This window comes from Fopius arisanus, unplaced genomic scaffold, assembly GCF_000806365.1.
Source record: "Fopius arisanus strain USDA-PBARC FA_bdor unplaced genomic scaffold, ASM80636v1 scaffold00151, whole genome shotgun sequence".
Classification (NCBI taxonomy): Eukaryota; Metazoa; Arthropoda; class Insecta; order Hymenoptera; family Braconidae; genus Fopius; species Fopius arisanus.
The window spans coordinates 44,873-53,814 of NW_011887890.1; the positions used below are offsets into that span (position 1 = coordinate 44,873).

Genomic DNA, 8,942 nt, shown 5'->3' on the forward strand with positions numbered 1-8,942 from the left:
GGGGGGGGGTCAGGGTGGCGCTAACCTAGGCTGTTTAATGACGAGAGATGGCAGTTATACCTGGACCTCGAAGGAATTCCTGCGACTCCTGCTTGAGGAGCACTTTCCTGGGTTCACAAGCACAGAAAGCGCGAAAGAGGCCGCAAAGGAAACTGGATGCCAGTATAAACCACAGGATTGGGCTCTAGCAGCCAAAAACGTGTACCCACCGGGAGTAGAATAGGCGATCAAATCCATTGAACCCCTAAAAGCACCAGGACCGGATGGTATCTACCCGGTGTTACTGCGGAGTAGCAGCGGAATGGATATCATCCTGGGGTCTCTTACAAAAAGTCTGAGAGCCAGCGTAGCACTGAGAATTGTACCACGAGTTTGAGGGGAATGGAAGATAGTGTTCCTACCCAAGCCCGGCCGAAACGGCTATATCAAACCAAGAGACTTTCGACCTATCAGCCTATCCTCCTTTGTTTTAAAAACAATGGAGAGGCTCAAGGATGGAAACAAAAAACACACTGCTAATAGCCAGGCCGCTGTCTTTTGCTCAGTACGCCTACAGGGAGAGGAGGTCCACTGAGACTGATAGAGTGCTGAGAGATAGACTGAACTACTCTCTGGGAACTATGGTGAACTGATGTAGAAGAACGAAACTCTCAGTTAACCCTGAGAAGACGTCGGCTATGATATTCACTAGGAAATACAAAGTTGTAAACCCGGAGCCGCTGATGTTAGCGGGTGCAGAGATTGCCTATGCTACCTCAGTGAGGTAACTGGGTGTTCAACTAGACGCCAAGCTCCACTAGAGAAAGCACATAGAGACACCGATAGGCAAGACGTATGCCTCACTGTGGGCATGTAGAAGAGCCATGGGCAGAGACTGGGGCTTTAGCCCAAAGATCAGTCTATGGCTGTACGAGATAGTTCTGCTGTCGCGGCTGATGTACACCGCTGTAGTCTCGTGGTTCAGGGCGAAGAGGGTGGAGATAAGGAACTGGCTCAAATGCCTACAGGGAAATTTCCTGAGGGCACCGACCGGGGCCATGAGAACGAAACCCACGGATGTCCGGAAAATTGCCCTGGACCTGCCTTCACTCGACCATCTTGTGGTGAGTAGGGCACAATCAACAGCTTATAGACTCTTGTGCCAGTGGGAATGGATGCAAGCGGGAGCGGCACACACCAAACTTGACATCCTCAAGAAAAATTCCTGGAACATGAGTCAAGATAGAATGACCAGGAAGACCAAATCAGGAGGGCCTTTAAAACCTACATCCCTGAGAGGGAGAACTGGGAAACTGTAAAAAAAAACAGACACCAATGCCACGCACTGGGATACAGATGGCTCAGGATACAGAGGCTGCTTTGGAGCAGGACTGTAGGGGCCGGAGGAAAACTACAGGTGCAACGGGTCCTTAGGGAGTGTGGCCACCGTATTCTAAGCGGAAGGTCTGGCAATCAAAAAGTGTTCACAGCTTCTAGTGCCCCGGATGACAATCAACAAACACATTTTTGTGTGGACAGATAGTCAAGCTGCTCTAAAAGTTCTCCTCAGACCCAATACTGACTCTAAGTTGATCTGGGAAACCATGGAGAGCCTGGAAAAATTGGGGACCAGCACGAAGGTAACCCTTGTCTGGGTCCCAGGCCACGAGGACATCCACGGCAACGAAACAGCAGATGGGCTGGTGAAACAGGGGGCAACAAATGCGGATGAGTCTTCGATAGTGGGAGTTTCCCATGCCGTAGGTGTGAGGCACATAAAGGAAAAACTCCGACGTGAACAATCGGAGCGGTAGAAAGACGCAAAGACCTGCAGAAAGGCCAGGGCAATCATGCCTGGCCCAGCAAGAAAAGGTCGAAACATCTACTGGCCATGGACAGGAAAAGTCTGGCCATTACGATCAGGCTGCTCACAGGACATGGCAGATTTAAAGAACATTGCAGAGTCATCGGCATGGACTCAGACGGGTGGTGCAGATTCTGTAATGAAGCAAAAGAGGACAGTCTACACATCCTATGTGACTGTCCGCCTCTAGCAGCGACGAGACTGCGCTGGTGGGGAACTGCCTTCCCCACCGCAAATCAAGTCGCGAGCAACCATGCGACGAATTTGTTAAGACTGGCAACAAAGGCCGGGCTGGACATATAGTCCGCGCACATAACCAGCGGAGTTACAATAACTCTACTCTGAGTACGGTACCATTGGGAAGGCTAGTCCGCGTAATTGAAATCCGCAATCTAAAAAAAAGGTTTGAACTTACAATCCAACAATTACTAATCCTACGGCTCAACCAGTTTCCATTTCTCATCTGCTGTATATACATTCTGCCACCCGATTTTTCTACTTAAATATTTTATTATTCAGTTCATCGATAAGTAGTTCATAGATATGGCCACTGATTTTAACAGCCGTTTTTTTCAGTGTCAAATTAATTTGACGATGAACAATGAGAATGATATTAATCATTACTATTGTAGCAATGAATGACAAATTTGTTGCATAATATTTTATTTAGTAGTACTATTAGATAACGTGTGATTTGACTTTTTACAATATCACGTTGATAATATATCTCGACGGTTACACCCTTGAAATTTCACCTTCAAGAATCCACTCGCTTTATTGAACCATTAAAGTATTATTATGATCTTCTCACTTCTGTCTATGGCATTTCGAAAATTGGAACCTCAACTGTCAACTCGGTGATTCCAACCATACACTTCTATTCTCACCCTTAGGGCTTCATCCTTAAAAGAAGATTAGAAGACGAACAGCGAGTTTTTGTTAAATTTTTGAAAATTTTCAAAATTAACCCTTTTTTCTTTGGTAATTCATAGTCAACTTCAAGAAAACCTATTAAGGTGTAAAACAGCGAGAGAAATTTTAGATATAAAAAATTTAGATAAAAATCATCCTAATGGAAGAATGATGTTGTGATTTGTGAACTGATTGTTTCGTGATCTAATAACTATCCGTTGCTGGGATGAATTTTAAGAATAATTTAGAATAAAATTTGTCCTCAACAATATAAAATTTATCCTTAATAGACCAAAGATTGTCAACGGGGGAAGATAAAAATGATCAAATATCTGGAGAATTTTCACGATTTTATGTATAAAATTATTTTTCCGTCAGGGTTAAGAATGCTAACCCCACTTAAAACAGCTTCATCACGCACACGCGTTTCAAGTACATTTCCGTCAATAATAAATAATTATTTGCCCAAGGTATGAAGCACATATTGTCATGTGCGAAAAACGCATAAAAAGTCAATAAAATTGTCTCCGCAGTAAAATTTTCGATTTTTTTTTCACTTCATTGCTTATATTTTCTTTAATAAACAAAAATTGCAGATGGTCCTATTATTTCACGCCGATTCAATCGTTTCATTTATTGCGACAATTTTCGCCAAACAATTAAAAATTTTTGCTGGAAATACTTAAACGGGTTTTCTATTAAGTGGCAAGAGTTAAATTTCAATTACTTCGTTCATCTATTTGTTATGAAAAAAATTAAATGAATTGAAGTACCCCGGCCGTTGGGATAAATTGCGTCATACGGACCTGAGGATTTGCGGGGGTGGCTTCTTTTTGTCTCTCTCTTGCAAGTATTGTGTTAAAGTTTTACTGGTCAAACATATAATTCTTAATGGTAAAAATTGTCGCCCATCAGGTTAATTTCTGATGCGCACTCTGCAAAAAATTGATTTTTATGCCATTATAAGAACTAACTGGCAAACAATAATGTTTATCTCTATCATGTAGATAATTTATTTCAACCCATATAAATTTTGATCAATATAACATCAGTTTTCGCTATATAGGGAAAATAATCTACCAATAAAACAAGCTTAATTTGAGTTTTAATAAATTTTAGGATTTTTATATCAATTCTTGCAATTCATCAATTCCACAAAAGTGGGTCATAATACACTTTCATCCTACCTGCATAATTTTCATTCAGATTTAATCTCCGTGCAGATACCGTCAAGCCGTATTGATAATCCGGACTCAAAATGTGCAGAAGCTATTAGCCGGTAAGCAACATGTTTGGTGCCCTAGCAAACTATCATCCACGCTGTGGCGTGGATGTAATGTGTATGTTGCGTGGATGTTGCGTGGATGCAATTTTTGGATGAAAAACAGGTAGGAATCGATGAAAACAGATGAAAGAATGATGTGGCATGAAGCAGGTGGATTATTTGATGCATTTGGCGATGTTTCTTTGATTATTTTGGGATAAATTATAAAAAATAACGAAATTGACCGTAGCCGTTTAATCGCGGGCCCCGGAGCACTGTGCATTTGGAAGAGATCTATTTTTTTAATAATGATGAGCAGAAGTTATTCTTAAAAGAATCAAAAATAATTGAAATCGATAGAGAATAATTTGGTGGTCATTATAATCAAGGTTTCATAATTTAGGAGTTAAGGCCCGACCTCCTCGTCGTGCAAAATTTTGGTGACTTCTACCCCCCCACAGTTTGCGGCAGACTTCGAAGCTCCATCTAAAAAATACACGGTCCATAGGAGAAAAAGTCAGGGTGCCAAAATTTCGGGCCCCCTTCGAAAAAAATTTGAACAATTAAGGTTTTTTCATTTGAATTTATAGGGGATGGAATAAAAGAGTAGTGGGAATGAGAAAACCATTTTTATTTATTTTTTCAAACAAATAGGCGCATGATGGTAAAGAAGGGGGCAGGGGCATGGATGCGAGGGTGATATGGGTGTTTGGGTATCGGATGAATCCGTCGGAAAAAAAATGAAGGATTGAGAGTGACATGAGTGTGGCAGGGTAAAATAGGGGACTGATGGTGGAGTGAGTGCACGAGAAAAATGGACGGTTGAGGCTAGGACGAGTGCCTGCCGGTGAAATGAGGGTTTAGCATGCGATCATACCCCTTCTCCTGCCATAAACCCCCTATTTTACCCTGCCGCACTCATCCCAGCCGTAACCCTTCATTTTTTTCATTGTACTCATTCCATCACCAACCCCCTATTTTACCCTCCCGCACTCATCCCAGCCTCAACCCTTCATTTTTTCCCTTGCCCACATTCCACCAGCAATCTTCTATTTAACCTTGCCACACTCATCCCAGCCTCAACCCTTCATCATCCCACATGCACTTACTCCATCATCAACCCCCTATTTTACCCTGCCAGACTCATCCCAGCCTCAACCCTTCGTTTTCCCACCTGCACTCACTCCACCATCCACCCCTATTTTACTCTGCCACACTCATGCCACTCTCAATCCTTCATTTTTTTCCGACGGATTCATCCGATACCCAAACTCCTATGTCACCCTCGCATCCATGCCCCTATACCGCCATGCGCCTATTTGTTTAAAAAAATGAATAAAAATGGATTTCTCATTCCCACTACTTTTTTATTCCGCCCCCTATAAATTCAAATGAAAAATCCTTAATCGTTCAAATTTTTTTCGAAGGGGGCCCGCAAATTTGGCACCCTGACTTCGGAGCCCCAGACGGCCCTGGAAAAGTGTGCCATTTTGTCACTTTTTCTTTTATTGACCGTATATTTTTTAGATGGAGCTTCGAAGTCTGCCGCAAACTGTGAGGGGGTAAAAGTCACCAAAATTTCCCCAGGACGAGAAGGCCGGGCCTTAACTCCTACATTATGAAACCTTGATTATAATGGCCACCAAATTAGTCTCTATCAATGTCAATTATTTTTGATTTTTTTAAGAATAACTTCTTCTCATTATTATTGACAAAAAAGAAAAATCAATTAAACGAAAACTAATTACTCCTGAGGACGTCTTTGGGCTAGTCGTCAGTGTGCTGGCCCTATGACCAAAGCGTCCCGGTAGCGCAGGTTCGAGTCCCGATGGTGAAAAATTTTTCATCGTCGGAAAACGAACCCAGTGCCTGTGGAATTTAGTTATAAGGTAGCTAGATGAAAGTGCGGGTAGGGAATTAGGTTGAGGTACCGCGTAGGTACTGGGAAAGGGTTGGTAAAAGACCCACAAGGGTCATACCATCTGGCACCACCCATTTATCTTTATTTAACTAATTACTCCTAAATTCTGATAATGTTCTCCTAAATTCCACCAAATTACCACCTACATATTTATGAAGGAAAAAGTTCGAAAAGTTAATAAAAAAAATAGATTTCTTCCAAATGCACAGTGCCCCGGGGCCCGCGATTAAACGGCGACGGTCAATTCGGTTATGGAGGTCGGTAATATAAGCCTACCGCCATCTCTCGGCGTTTTCCGAACGCTGTTTTTATGCTCACTTCTGCCGATTATATATTTTTTATAATTTATCCCAAAATAATCAAAGAAACATCGCCAAATGCATCAAATAATCCACCTGCTTCATGCCACATCATTCTTTCATCTGTTTTCATCGATTTCTACCTGTTTTTCATCTTAAAATTGCATCCACGCAACATCCACGCAACATAAACACTACATCCACGCCATAGCGTGAATAAAACGCGCAGAATTCCTCCCCAGGCGCTGACAAAGTGAGTTTGAGGTTTAACGAACACCTATACGGAGAGAAATAGTCAATAAAAATTACAGAACATTTCACGTAATTTACAAGCGAAGCAATCATCACATAAATTCTGCAATCTCTTCCGTCAAAATGACGTATTCGCCTGGCGCCTCACAGCTAGCCATGAGCCACCATGAGGGGGCGATTTTGACGGAACGTTTCGTAATTTTTTAGGAACGTTCCATAAAAATTCTTCAATGTCCAAAAATTTTTATATTTTGAGGCATAATAAGCCTGGAAGTTTGAATCGATTTTAAAGCTTCTAGAAAAATTACGTGGCTTTTTCGTATTTTTTCGATGACAGAAAACGAAATAACCCTCAAATGAGGCTTTTCCCTCCCTGCGGCAAATGCGGTACAGGGGGTTGGCCGGTAGGAAGGAAATGAATGTTATAGATCCGGAGTATAGAATGTTGGGAAAGTATAGGAGAGGAAAAAGTCTTTATAATTATTACTCTACTCTAACCCCGTCGCCTGGCTTCTCTCTGCTCCGTCAACAAAAGTGAAATATTATTTCAATGATCATTTGTCGTCAACTACTTCACTATCTTTCACTCACTTCGACTATTCTGAAATTAGAAATAAAATATATATATTATTTGACCTTATATTCAACTATAACCTTCATCCCCAACCATGCGGCCCTAAAAATTAGAAAGGCGGACAAAAGATTTTTGAAAACTCTCCTTCAGCTTTGACCGTTTCGTTCGCGGTCATTCACTTGACGTCTCTGAAATTTAACAATTTATACATGTATATACATATATAAATTTTTAAATTATACATATACCCCCTGTAGGATGGCCGGATTGGCCTGGAGATCGGGTTAAGCTCGATGCCAACAATGCTTTATCCATCCTCGGTTGATAACTCCGGCCCGATTATCCATGCCTTGATGGGCCCAATGATAGCAGCTGATTGACAGCCGCGTCCAATTATTTTCACCCAAAAATATTAATAACATTGATGTTTTACTGAAATTTATCCGATTATCAATCTTCTAACGGTGATTGAAAGAAGTGAGTAATTAACAAGAACAACAGACTGGACTATGAATGCTCGGCATATAATTGACTACCGCGGCACGCATTAAATTAATTAACAAAAATTGAAAAAAAAATTTTCTCGTTTTTTATCATTTATTAGTTATTCCTAACCATGGCGACAACGATATGGACCCTGAAAAAAGATAATCGACGACCTCAAATTTTGTGCCCGACGAGAATCGTACCTATGATCTTTCGCACACTAGTCCTAGGCCCTACTAACCTAATACCTTATTTTTCATTTAAAGAGTTTATTGCCATCATATATTGCCGTAATATTACGTAATAGTTAGAACTCCAGCCCGTGGCTCTTCAGCTAATATAATGAGGCTTAATGTAAAGTAGTAATTAGTTGTGGCTAGGAATGACTGCAGAGAAATAGATGAATAGGGAAAATAATGAAAAGTTGAAAAAACCCTATGATTGTAATGTGAGTGAGAAATATGGGAAATGAGGGAGGGGGGGGGGATATGGGGGAAATGTGAAGAGGGTCATCGATAGGACCCACTGGGTTTTTTTGTATCCAAATGTGGAATCCACTTTTTTCGACCATCACTAAACCTCTTTTGAGATGATCGATGGGATAAAAAAAAGTCTCTACAGGGGTGGGTAAATCGATTCAGGGGGTGATTCTGAGTCCATCTGTACCCATACATTTCGACATTTTTTTTTTCACCCTCACTAACCCTCCCTCAAAATGACCGATGGGATAAAAAAAAATGTCTCCACAGGGGTAGGTAAATCGACTCAGGGGATGATTCTGAGTCGATCTGTACCTATAAATTTCGACATTTTTTTTTCACCCTCAGTAACCCTCCCTCAAAATGACCGATGGGATGAAAAAAAAAGTCTTTACTGGGGTGGGTCACCTCCTGAGTCGATCTGTACCTATAAATTTCGACCTTTTTTTTCACCCTCATTAACCCTTCTTCAAAATGACCGATGGAGTAAAAAAAAGTGTTTACAGGGATAGGTAAATCGACTCAGGGGGTGATTCTGAGTCGATCTGTACCTATAAATTTGAACCTTTTTTTTCCACCCTCACTAACCCGTGGCCGATGGGGTGAAGAAGGGTCCACAGGTGTATGTAGATTGATTCACGGAATGATTAGACGGAGTTGCGGAGTCCAATCAGTGTAGTGGAAAAAAAATAAAAATAGAAGGGTGAACTGAGTGCATTGGAAAAAAATTAGGGGTTGAGGGTGGGAAGAGTGTGCCAGGGTGCAAAGGAGATTCATGGTGGGATGAATTCATTCGGCAAAAATGATGGTTGAGGGTGGAATGAGTCATGAGGAAAATGAGGGTTGACGGTGGGATGAGTCTGGCAGGGTAAAATAGAGGGTTGATGGTTAAATGAGTGGAAGGAAAAAAAT

General features: G+C 41.4%; 1 protein-coding gene across 2 annotated transcripts in view; it reads left to right on the forward strand.

Moving 5' to 3' along the window:
- Window positions 1–8,942, forward strand: part of LOC105272234 (uncharacterized) — a 91,902-nt gene that overhangs the window by 11,395 nt on the left and 71,565 nt on the right. The window lies entirely within an intron of this gene.